This window comes from Mytilus galloprovincialis, chromosome 7 (genome assembly GCF_965363235.1).
Source record: "Mytilus galloprovincialis chromosome 7, xbMytGall1.hap1.1, whole genome shotgun sequence".
Classification (NCBI taxonomy): domain Eukaryota; kingdom Metazoa; phylum Mollusca; class Bivalvia; order Mytilida; family Mytilidae; genus Mytilus; species Mytilus galloprovincialis.
Window position 1 is genome coordinate 19,653,665 of NC_134844.1, and position 11,888 is coordinate 19,665,552.

Here is an 11,888-nt window from a genome sequence, read left to right on the forward strand (position 1 = left end):
ATTTCGCAGGACAAAAAGTCACAGGACAAAAAGTCACAAATAATTAGTTGACAATTGTTTGAATATGTAAGAGAAATAACTTGAAATATTTACTTTTTATACATATATTCATATTAAAATTTAGGAAATGTGTCATTATACTTGAAAAATAAAGATTTATTTAATTTTACCAGTGCAAAAGAAAGATTTCTTGGCACTATGAAGCCATTTAAGTGCCAAGCCACTTTGACATTTCGTTTTTTAACAATTATTTAATTATCTTTGATATTTTTTTGATAAATTTTATTTACAAAGTTGGTTTATGTACAATAGTTCAAGAAAAATGCAAAAATATTTTTGTAGAAATACGCGTTTTTTATTCAAAGAAAATAATCAGAAAAAATGGACTGTGACTTTTTGTCCTGTGACTTTATGTCCGTGACTTTTTGTCCTGTGACTTTATGTCCGTGACTTTTTGTCTGTGACTTTTTGTCCTGTGACTTTCTGTCCTACATTCTAAGAATTCAGGCCAATTTTATCAACACGTTATTCTTTAAACTATGCGAGTGTTGTTTTTAAAAAGAGCAACCAGATAAGTTTCGTATACAATAATTTTCAAATTTAATAATTTAAAAACTTCATACCTTGATTCTATGTTTGGTAGCATACACCAGTGTTACCAAACCAGTTAATTCCGTTTGCGTTCATTGATTTTATGCACGTTTTCAGCATACCAATTAAATAATTAAATAAACTAATGGACACATGAAAGCTATTTAACTAATAGAAAACAGTGTGTTAAAGTAGGTACTAATTCAAGCTATTGGCAAACAATGTTTAAAGGGGTGCCACAAGGGTCAATATTAGGGCCAACATTATTTAATATTTTTTTAAATGACATTTTCTATTTTATTCATAAAAGTGAATTATGCAGATGATAACACCCTTTCATACGCAGATAACGATTTAAATAAATTAATTAAAACTTTAGAAGATGAAAGTAAAATTTTGATAAACTGGTTCTCAATAAATAAAATGAAAGCAAATCCAGAAAAATTTCAAGCAATAGCTGTAGGTAAAAAAACTAAAGACAAAAACCTAAAATTTAAATTAGAAGGTAATGAAATAGAGTGTGAAGATAACGTTAAACTTCTAGTTGTAACAATAGATTTTAAACTAAATTTCAATGAACATGTCTCTATAATATGTAAAAAAGCATCCAAACAATTAAATGTATTAAAAAGAATAGGTAAACACCTGACTAAACTCGAAAAATTAACAATTTATTATTCTTTCATAATGTCCAACTTTAATTACTGCCCACTAGTTTGGCACTTTTTATGTGGGGAGGTAAATACAAAAAAGATAGAGAAAATTCAAGAGAGAGCACTAAGGTTTATCTATGAAGACCATTCAGCAAGTTATGAAGATCTACTCTGCAAATCAAAATTACCATCTTTAAAAATAAGAAGAATGCGATCTTTGGCGATTGAAGTTTTCAAAATTATAAATAAAGATTGTCCTGTATATCTCCATGATTTGATTCACTTAAAGGAAAACACTTACTCTTTCAGATACCAGAATACAGCAGATCTACCACATGTAAGAACAACTGCATATGGCCTACAATCTTTCAGGTATGCAGGTGCTAGGCTTTGGAATCAGATGCCAGATGAGCTTCGTAAGCAATCATCTTTAAATCAATTCAAGAACTTGATAAATTCTAGGTCTGGCAGCTCATGCAAATGCTTTGCCTGCAAAACCAGTTAATCTCTGTTCGTTATTTTTTGGTTTGTTGCTTTATTTTCAGCATGGCAAATTTATTTTGCTATCTTTACTATAGTGCTTCTGCTGCTTTGTGCTAATTTTAGAACCTTTATGTGCTTTTAATGTGCTTTTTATGTGCAAACCATTTTATTTGTGCTTTTGTGTTTTTTATCTCATAATTGCATGTATCAGTATGTGTTGAACTTATAAGATGCTTAAAGAACTTTTGTGCTGCATGAACTCTTGCGTTACATGTTTAATGTTGTGTGCATGACTCGATATGTATGTTTTGTTTTACTTGTTGTTATGTCGGTTTTAAAAGCTCTTCAGAGCTTATGTTTGTAATTGCTTGCTTATACCGACTCTAAATAAAGCTTTATGTCTTATGTCTAGATAACTAAAGAAAGTTCACCTATAGCTGTGTAACGTGTACACAGGGTAAGCGTGTCTATTTCTATTTTAGAATGAGTTCGTTACCAGTTTGATACTGGATCCAAAATGTTCTATTTACAAAATATATAACAAACAATCTTTGTTCATATATTAACGTCAATGAACCAAAATATGTACAACTGCTCTTTGCGTTCTCTAATAAACTATCTACATTTATTCTACTTCAAATATATACAAGTCAACTGGTACAAATTTGTACTATTGCAAATTTGTCCTGGGTCAGGACAAACTTGTCCACTTGGTACAATTATATACCTTATAAGTTGGTCACAAAGATCCATACTTGTCCTAGATACATGTTGGTACCCTTCAAGCTACGACTTGTCTTAATGGTACATTGTGGTATCCTACAAGTTGGTCACACAGATCCATACTTGTCCTGTACGGTTAACTTCATACTTGACAAAATACAGTTGCACAAGTGGCACCAACCTTGTTTTTTATTGCATTACATTGAGACTACTATAACACAGTAGTCTAGTAGTCCGTTAGCATTACATCATGACTGCAATTCTATATATTAGAGAATATTATCAGGCACCAACCTGTTCTTTATTACACTTAGTAATAGATCTGTATAAGAGACAACGATCTCAAATATCCTACAAAAAAATACACTCAACAAAATAGTAGCAATGTATTATTATTCAATGAATACTATGTTGACATTGACTCAAGTGCAGCCCGTAAGTGTATTTTCAGTTTGAAAAGACAAACAGAAGCATTAGTAGTTTGTGCGGAGAAACTCGATATTAAAAAAAAATACAAAAAAAAACAAACAGTTTAAGCACTCGCACATTTGACTATGAGGTATACTGCAAATAACAAGTATATTTAATAACGGATATTAAAAATGACTTATCTGCAGAAAGCACAAAGAGTCGGTGCTTAAAGGGAAGTCCCTACTTGTACTTAATGCAGATGAGTCAAACTCCTAAATTATATAAAATATATTTTGAAACATATTTTTAAGATTATAGATTCTGTGTCCAGCCAGCAAGGATCATCAAGGGACGGTGCAAGAGAATTTGGTATTCTCCCTATGATCTGTGCAGGCTTAACAGGGTATCCAAATTCATATTAAAGAGTTATATATTGAAATTAGTTATTGCAGATTATGTTGTCCTTCAATTCTTAGTATCTTCTATATATTTATAAAACTTTTAGAACAATCATATGCAGCTTTTAACAAGGGAAATGACGAGCCAATATTTTCTAAATGATGCCAATATCCTAAAACATGTTTGGCAAAGTGTGTACTTTTTCTATTAACACCTAAAATATATTTGAAGAATTTGATATGAAGTTTTTCACAAAGTATCCTTGAGTAAATTGTATCCACCGATATGTTTTCTTATTTTAAACGTGCAGTAAAGGGAGTAGAATATTCCCAAATTTCACACCCATATGAAAGTATAGGCTTTATTGTATGGTCAAAAACATGAATTGCATCTTTAACAGTAGGATTATGCGGGCGATATCTTTTTGCGCCAAAAAGTAACTCATTTGCGCCACAACTTAATTGCGCCATGCAATACTTCTTTTGCGCCACCTAATTTTCAAAACTATAGGTATCATTTGCGTCAATAAAGTAATCATCCTCATAAAATTATCCCGCTTTCTGGCTCGTTACACAATACAAAGTCATCATCTTTGTTTGTAACAACACCAATATCATCCAACATTCTGTGAAATTCTGCTCGACCTTTAGGTTGAGCCCGATGCAGTTTTATTCTCTCCATATACATTGACTGACGCACATATCTTAAATCTTTCTTTTCTAAATTTTCTTCTTCAATTTTGAAGAGCTCTGAATTTTTTTATTTTAGACGGTCGCTCTGGCAACATATCGGTTGCTTTTCTTTTGCACGCAGTTCTCAAAATTTGACGTTCTTGTTTCTGGACTTTTGTTTCATGACATATAATCTAATTCTCCATTCGAAATAATTGTACACGATTCATCTGTGAAAAACCTAGCACAACACGACTTAACTGTACATCTCCACCTTATTTCTCCAGTTTTCCTTAACTGTTACATCTCCACCTTATTTCTCCAGTTTTCTGTACAAATGCCTGACGGAATTTTGTGTTCTTCAACAATGATGACCGGTTTTTCCTCTATCAGACTCTATTTTCTTGAATGGTATATCAGACACTCTTGACTCGTGAAAAAATATTCTATTACTAAACAATTTATTTTTTGGTGAGTTTTCTTAAATTTGATGAGTGTTCAATTAAATCTTTAGTGGAAATTTTAATAATAGTACATGTATGCTATAGGTAAAACATGTGCAGGTATGATATAAGTAAAAAATATTTACAAGTAAATGTGGCGCAATTTCATTTCATTTATTGGCGCAATTAATACCATCAAAATAAAAGAGAGTGGCGCAATTAATACCTTTTCAAAACTGCCATTGGCGCAAATGGAATTTAAGTTAATAGACTTAAATTCAGTTATCGCCGGGGCCACTCACGGATTGTGTTTCATGTTTTAGATTTACCCAACATGAGTGACGTTATATTCTGTGACGTCATTTAGTCCTTTTTAGAATTTCATCGCAGCAAGCAAGCTGTTTAAATTTCGTAAGCGGTAAACTTGAAAATTGAAAATTGAAATAGTAAAGTAGACTAGTGTTAGAATTTGTATGGTTATAACCTCCCTCATGCTTCTAATGTTTATTAGAAGTATTCTTAGAAAGAATTCGTTTTATCGATCGTCATTTTTTAACCATATTTCATCGCCACGTGGAGAGCACATGCAAAGACTGAATGAGAAATTGGTCCCATGAATGTCGTTTTCATTTTTATAATTATTTAATTTTTACAAGTGTGAGTAATTAGATGCAACATTGTCCTAAGATTTGCAGATTATAATAATGTTTACCATGCGTCATTGTATATTTCTACGTAGAATTAGATGCATGTATTCGTGTGTATAATTATCATGATATATTTATATCGTGACGACGAGTTTAATTTGTTTTTATTTAAAATTTTTTATATATTACTTTTTCCCATATCTTATACTATTGAAATTGAGTATTGACAGATCGTCTAGTGCCTATGCCTATGGGTAAGCCTAACTAATTGTATTTTGCGCTGTAACAGATCATGCAGGTTAGTAACGTGTCTTTAATGATTATGTGTTGTGGGGGCAGGTGTTATCTAATGAATTCCCGAAAACTTCCGAATTAAAAGTAATACATCGGTAATTGTGTATCTAGATCTTTCATAGCACATATACAGCAAATGTTCCATGAAAGGATATGAACGTAAAAGGGACGTACTCTTTGGGGCGAAGGACCCAGGTTCGTAACCGGAAGTTCAACTTTCGATACAAATAAACAAAAATCTTGGAAATCTTGAACAGAGACCATACCCGGAGTTAAGAAGCAGTAGCCAACAGAAATCATTGCTAAATGTTAGCTTGCTGGTGGATTTAAGCAAACATTATCATTATCTGTATATATCCGGCTATAAATTTTGCGTGTACCTACACATTTGTGTACTAAAAACTGTCAAGAGTCGTTCATCACAGTGACCTGTATACATTTTTTAGTTGCTACTACTCTCTAGCCTAGACTAGGTCGATATGGTATGAATAGTTCCGTTAAATCAAGAATTTAGCCATATGTCAACAGGCCACAGCTTGAATTAGTATTGTAATAACTCAATTATATACAAATATTACACTATGTTACTATCAACTGACTATGGATTTAAGTTTAATAAATATATAAATCTGTATATATACTAATTTTGAATTATTATTTTTTTTTAAATTATTGTAACTATTATCGACACAACTACATGTATGAGTATACATAATTTTTTATTGTTATTGTTTCTTTGTACAGTCATTTGGTTTTGTTATGTCAATGCTATGTAGCATTGTGGAACTAATATTTACTTTTTGTTGAGTTGTAGCACAATGTTGGGAAGATCAGTTAGAGACCTTGCTCAACCACAGAACACGGCCAAGGGTTGTAACAGTTGGACCAGAGACTTAGACAACAAGGACACACCAGTTTTTACAGATGGGTCACCAGACTAGACTGGATTCACGACTCATCACGCCACTAACTCAACTCCTTTGGTCACATACATTTGTACATTGGATCATCATCAGACGTTATTTATGCAAACCCCTAGAGCTCTGCATTAGTATGATCCAGTTGAGAATTTATCAGGTAATCGTCTAGAAGATTTACTAGTTAAAAGCAGTATTTACTTTTAAGTTAAACCCCTCATGTACAAAATGTACATGTGATTCCAACATATAACAAACATATTTATAAAGATTAAGACAACTTTTTCTAATCTTATGGGTTAGATTGAAAAGATTTGTGCAACGTTTATATCTCAGTTTCTAAACTTAAAACCCATAAAATATTGCTGAATGTGTTACTTTTATAAATTTATATGGCCATAACATGATGGGATGCCGCATCATGTGTTTGAAATAAAAAACATTCGTAAATATGAGGTTACAATTATATATAATTGTTATATAAATATATTACATGTGAAACTTTTAAATGTTGTTTGGTATATTATCACATTTTGAATGGAGGACGCTACCGATTTATATAACATTATAATATTTATCTTGTTTAATAATCTGAATATTAAAAATCAGATATGCATGTACTGCATGAATACAGATTTTGCAATAAAGTACCACAATTTAAAGGACAAAATTAATAGAAGTCTATATTTATTGATCACCATTTTAGGACAGACTGCAAATATTTCTGTTTGCCACAAACCCTACCAACTAGTCTTAGGTGTGTGGGAACTTTTCATTATTATTGATTTTTTTATATATATATATTAAGGGAAAAAAGGGGCCAAATGGTTTTATCTTGTAACCAACTTTTAAAATGAGACTTACAAGTTTTGTGTAATTTAAATTTGTCGTTGCAGTTAAACGGATATATACATGTATGTACATGTAATATTAGCAAATCTAGTACAAACTAAGTAATTATTTACAGCTTGTCTTGCAGTCTGCTCCACCGTTAAAAATCTTTAGTATTTAGGTGTCGACAATGTTCAGCTTTAATTTATATATATACTAGAATGTATTGTAATCGTCATCCTTGGAGATTCTTGGAGTTGCGCAATTTATGAGTATCCTACGCTGTATGTTTAGGTGTCAGTTTGTTAGTTTAGGCTGGAAGCATCATGAGGAACTTTTCATTTGCATAAAATCATTGGCCCTACTGGTTGCTTGGCAACAGTTGATTCTAAATTATGGTTGTTATTAATTAACGAAAATTATAGTACAGGTTGAATTTCAGTTAGCATGAACGCTGGGACTATTTTAAATGTTATGCTTTTAATTATGAGGGTATCTAGATGTTGTTAAGCACTTGTTTGTGTTTTGTTTTTTTGTGTAACACAGGTCATCCTTTATAACTTTTGGATGTCCTAACAGGTAACTTTAACCATGTTTACTTTGCATAATCTAGGCCTTCTTGTGATATCCAAGTTCAAATCACCTAGTCCTTTAATGGAAATAAGTGTTTTTTTGGGCAACCTGGTTCAAACCCAAGACGAGAGAGAGAAAGAGTGGTTGCTGCTGTTATACTAAATGTTTGTTTCTGCTTACATGGATTTAGACTCTAGTATAGGATTCTCATAGTCATTCTTTTAATTTCCGTTTGCCTGAGTTGATCCAGTTATTCTTGCTTTGTATTTATGGGCGTTTACATTATAGGAATTTCACCTCTACATAGACATCTTACACATTCAGGTATTGACCATCCAATCTTTTATGGTAATACACTTTACAACGGACAAATGTCAGCATTTACCTCAAAAACTAACGAAACATAAAAGCAAACTTATATAAAGTAGGGATACTGTTGCCTGCATATATACGGCTTATTTTGGCTTCAATATTGATTCACTTGCACATCTTCACATTGGACTAAAACTCCTTTATTTTTAAACCAGTTGCAGGTATGATAAGAGTTTGTTTCTCTAATATATTTTATGATGATATGATATTAAACCTCCATGACGGGATGGTGCTAGATATTTCGTATATATTGAAGACATAGTTTTTCGAACAGTTAAATTGAGGTCTGGAGCTGGCATGTCGGTAACTGTTAGTAGTCCGTTGTTGATTTATGTAATATTGTCATTTTCAATTTTTGTTTTGTTTGATTTGTTACCTATTCTGATATTTGACTCTGACTTCATAGGCGGATCCAGCGGGGGGGGGGGGGGGGGGGGGGGGGGGGGGGTTTGGGGGCCTGGGCCCCCCTTTTGTGGGAAAAAGTTGGTTGATTATATAGGGAATCATTGAAGCATGACTGGAGCCCCCCCCCCCCCCCTTTAGGTTAGTCAGCGGGCCCCCCCTTTAGGAAAAGTTCTGGATCCGCCACTGGACTTCTTTAAACTGTGTGATTTTTACTGTGCGTATTGCTGTGCGTTTGTTTCTTCTTCATTTGGTTGAGATTTTAAAAACTTGTTTAACCCCTTGGCATTTTAGTATCTGTTCCAAGTCTGGGGCCTCTGGCCTATGTAAGTTTGGTATGAACTTTTATTTTAGATTAGAGTTTAGTATGACATTCATTATCACTGATCTGGTACAAATTTTGCATTATGGCTGAAGCCATTTCTGGTTTTTAGAGGGATTGCTTCAGATGCTTGGTCCCAACTGCAGATGTTTATCCTGCTATTACCCCAAGTGAATTTATTACTGTTATTTCAGACCTTTTGTAACCGTTTATTTGTAAGTTCCACACCACCCAGTACATACAGATGTATCAGAGAGGACAGTCTTTCCTTTTTTCATGAGTTCGGTTCTCTAGTTGATTTATCGAATACATTTCCTATCTCTTTAAGGTTAAGGTATTGCTTACTTGTACATTTTGTATCTCTCTCAACAAAAATTGTGACATTACTAATTTACTAGGATTGGATATTTTTTTAGTAATTTAATGATGTGTCAAAATTGAGGTTTGAGTTTTTAAGAGGGTATTAAACACTCCAGGCCTTTACATTTACCACAACCAGAGTCATGCTGAAGTCTAGCAATATTTTCTTATCTTGTGTTGGTTATACTTGGTATGAATTCAGTGTATTTGAAGCTGTCCTTTCAATTGTTTTTGGACGATTATTAAAAGGGTTGGAGATCCAATACTGACACTTAATACAGGGTTTTACAGAGAATTATTATTTTTCTTGATTTATTATGCTTTAAATTGTATTCGTATTACTATGTAACTATACATGTACTTCCATGTAGCTATTTGCCGTACAAGAATTGTAGGAGATCCTATTAGCTTTAATGTTTGATGTTTGAATAGTAGAATCCTCAATAGTAAGTATGTTTTTGTAGCAGACTGACATCCTCCAGATGGGGTTGACTTAGGTCTAGCCACAGAAATGCATTTTTGTGGTGGCATATTTGTCGCATGTTAAAAAGTTAACTCAGATTAAATAATGAAACTATAAGGATCCAACATATTTTTAATAAACTTGTAGCAGGTAATGGTACAGGTAGTTCTAGAGTGGGTCTTTGCACAATGAGATGAAGAACATGATCAGATGGATTGTGAGATTCATCATTCTTAAGTAAGGATGGTCTCAAATTTGACCAATGCAAACATGGACGGTGCTGCTATAGAATTTACAACTATTTATTGCCTTTATAATTAGCTGCCAGGGTTGCTACATAAAATATTATGATTTTCGATCAGACCAGAAATATTTCAACTGGATGTTTTTCACTTGTCACCCATAACCTGCTTATGAAATGAATTCTTAAACATCTTTAATATTATTTGTTGATATACTATAATATACTATATTTTATGATATACAAATACAATCAACTATCTTATGGTTTGCTGTAGTTTTGGTAAGTATTTTTATCTGTGTAGGTAAATATGTTTTGAACAGTTGTTCACAAAACATCATCTAGATTATTTAACATATATATGTACCAAGTTGTACTTTAAATAAAAATATCTATCTATCTATCTAGAATATTGATCATATATATGTACCAAGTTGTACGTTAAATAAAATATCTATCTATCTAGATTATTTAATATATATATATATGTACCAAGTTGTACGTTAAATAAAAATATGTATCTATCTATCTATCTGTAGTTATCTCATATCTGGTTCACAGCTTTGCAGCGAACCGCCCTTTTTATGGCGGTTGACAGAGTCTCTGTTTTCCTCCGTCAATGTGGCAGAATTCGCTGCATAGAATCTTAATGTTAACTATGAAATTTTAGGTTTTTGGATAATACAGACTACACTTGTGTATCCCACGGTGTTTTCTAAATTTAAAGCCCAGTGTATCCCACGGTGCATCTTTACATTTTCATATATATCTATCTATCTATCTATCTGGTTGCCATATTATCTTCGGGTAACCGACCATAGATCTATCTACATATACATATACATCTATGGTCTATCTATCTATATATATATATATTATATATTATATGAATCTATCATATTATGAATAAAAGCTGTGGCCAGATATCGCCAAACCATATATGTATTTTGTTTTAATGGCACCATCTGAGATAATGGAATTTAAGTTAATAGACTTAAATTCAGTTATCGCCGGGGCCACTCACGGATTGTGTTTCATGTTTTAGATTTACCCAACATGAGTGACGTTATATTCTGTGACGTCATTTAGTCCTTTTTAGAATTTCATCGCAGCAAGCAAGCTGTTTAAATTTCGTAAGCGGTAAACTTGAAAACCCGCCCTCCCACTCCTTTTTATTGTACAAGATACTGCTCTTTTGTATTTATTTTTCAGGTTTGTGTCGGTGACAGTGGTGATACAGATTTGACTGATGATGTTAACTTGTTTGCTGTTGAGAAAAGTGACTTTTATTTGAACTTTGAGCATCATAAATATATTCCCGTAAATGGCAGAATTCGCTGCATCGAATCTTAATGTTAACTATGAAATTTTAAGTTTTTGGATAATACAGACTACACTTGTGTATCCCACGGTGTTTTCTAAATTTAAAGCACCAGTGTATCCCACGGTGCATCTTTACATTTTCATATATATCTATCTATCTATCTATCTGGTTGCCATATTATCTTCGGGTAACCGACCATAGATCTATCTACATATACATATACATCTATGGTCTATCTATCTATATATATATATATTATATATTATATGAATCTATCATATTATGAATAAAAGCTGTGGCCAGATATCGCCAAACCATATATGTATTTTGTTTTAATGGCACCATCTGAGATAATTGATTCTGCCCGATTATGCACTAAAAAATCATTACATAGTTTGAAGTTTCAGCTCATTTTTGTTGAAAATAAATTTTTGAGAGATATGTCTGCCCGCCTTGTTGAATATCAACACTTTACTTTTCTTAGTATTATATTTAAGCACCAATCATTGTAAAAATCATGAAGTTTGTTTAATTTCTCTTGTAGTCATTCTGATGGGTTTGATAAAATTTCAATGTCATCAGCATACATAAGGCAATGAATGAGTTTGCCATCCAGCATAATTGGATGTCTGGTTTGTGTAAAATAATCTGGAAGGCTATTTATAAATATTTTAAACAAGTTAGGACTCAAGTTATCGCCTTGTTTAACACCAAGCTTGGTTTGAAAGAATTCAGTTCAAATATATAAAGTAAGGCTTCTGCCGAACT

At 32.5% G+C, this 11,888-nt stretch overlaps 1 long non-coding RNA gene across 1 annotated transcript; it reads left to right on the top strand.

Moving 5' to 3' along the window:
* Window positions 1–4,629: 4,629 nt before the first annotated feature.
* LOC143082480 (uncharacterized) lies at window positions 4,630–8,029 on the top strand. Its single transcript, XR_012980404.1, has 2 exons — window positions 4,630–5,797; window positions 6,130–8,029. It is a non-coding gene; the product is annotated as an uncharacterized LOC143082480 (long non-coding RNA).
* The last annotated feature ends 3,859 nt before the right edge of the window (window positions 8,030–11,888 follow it).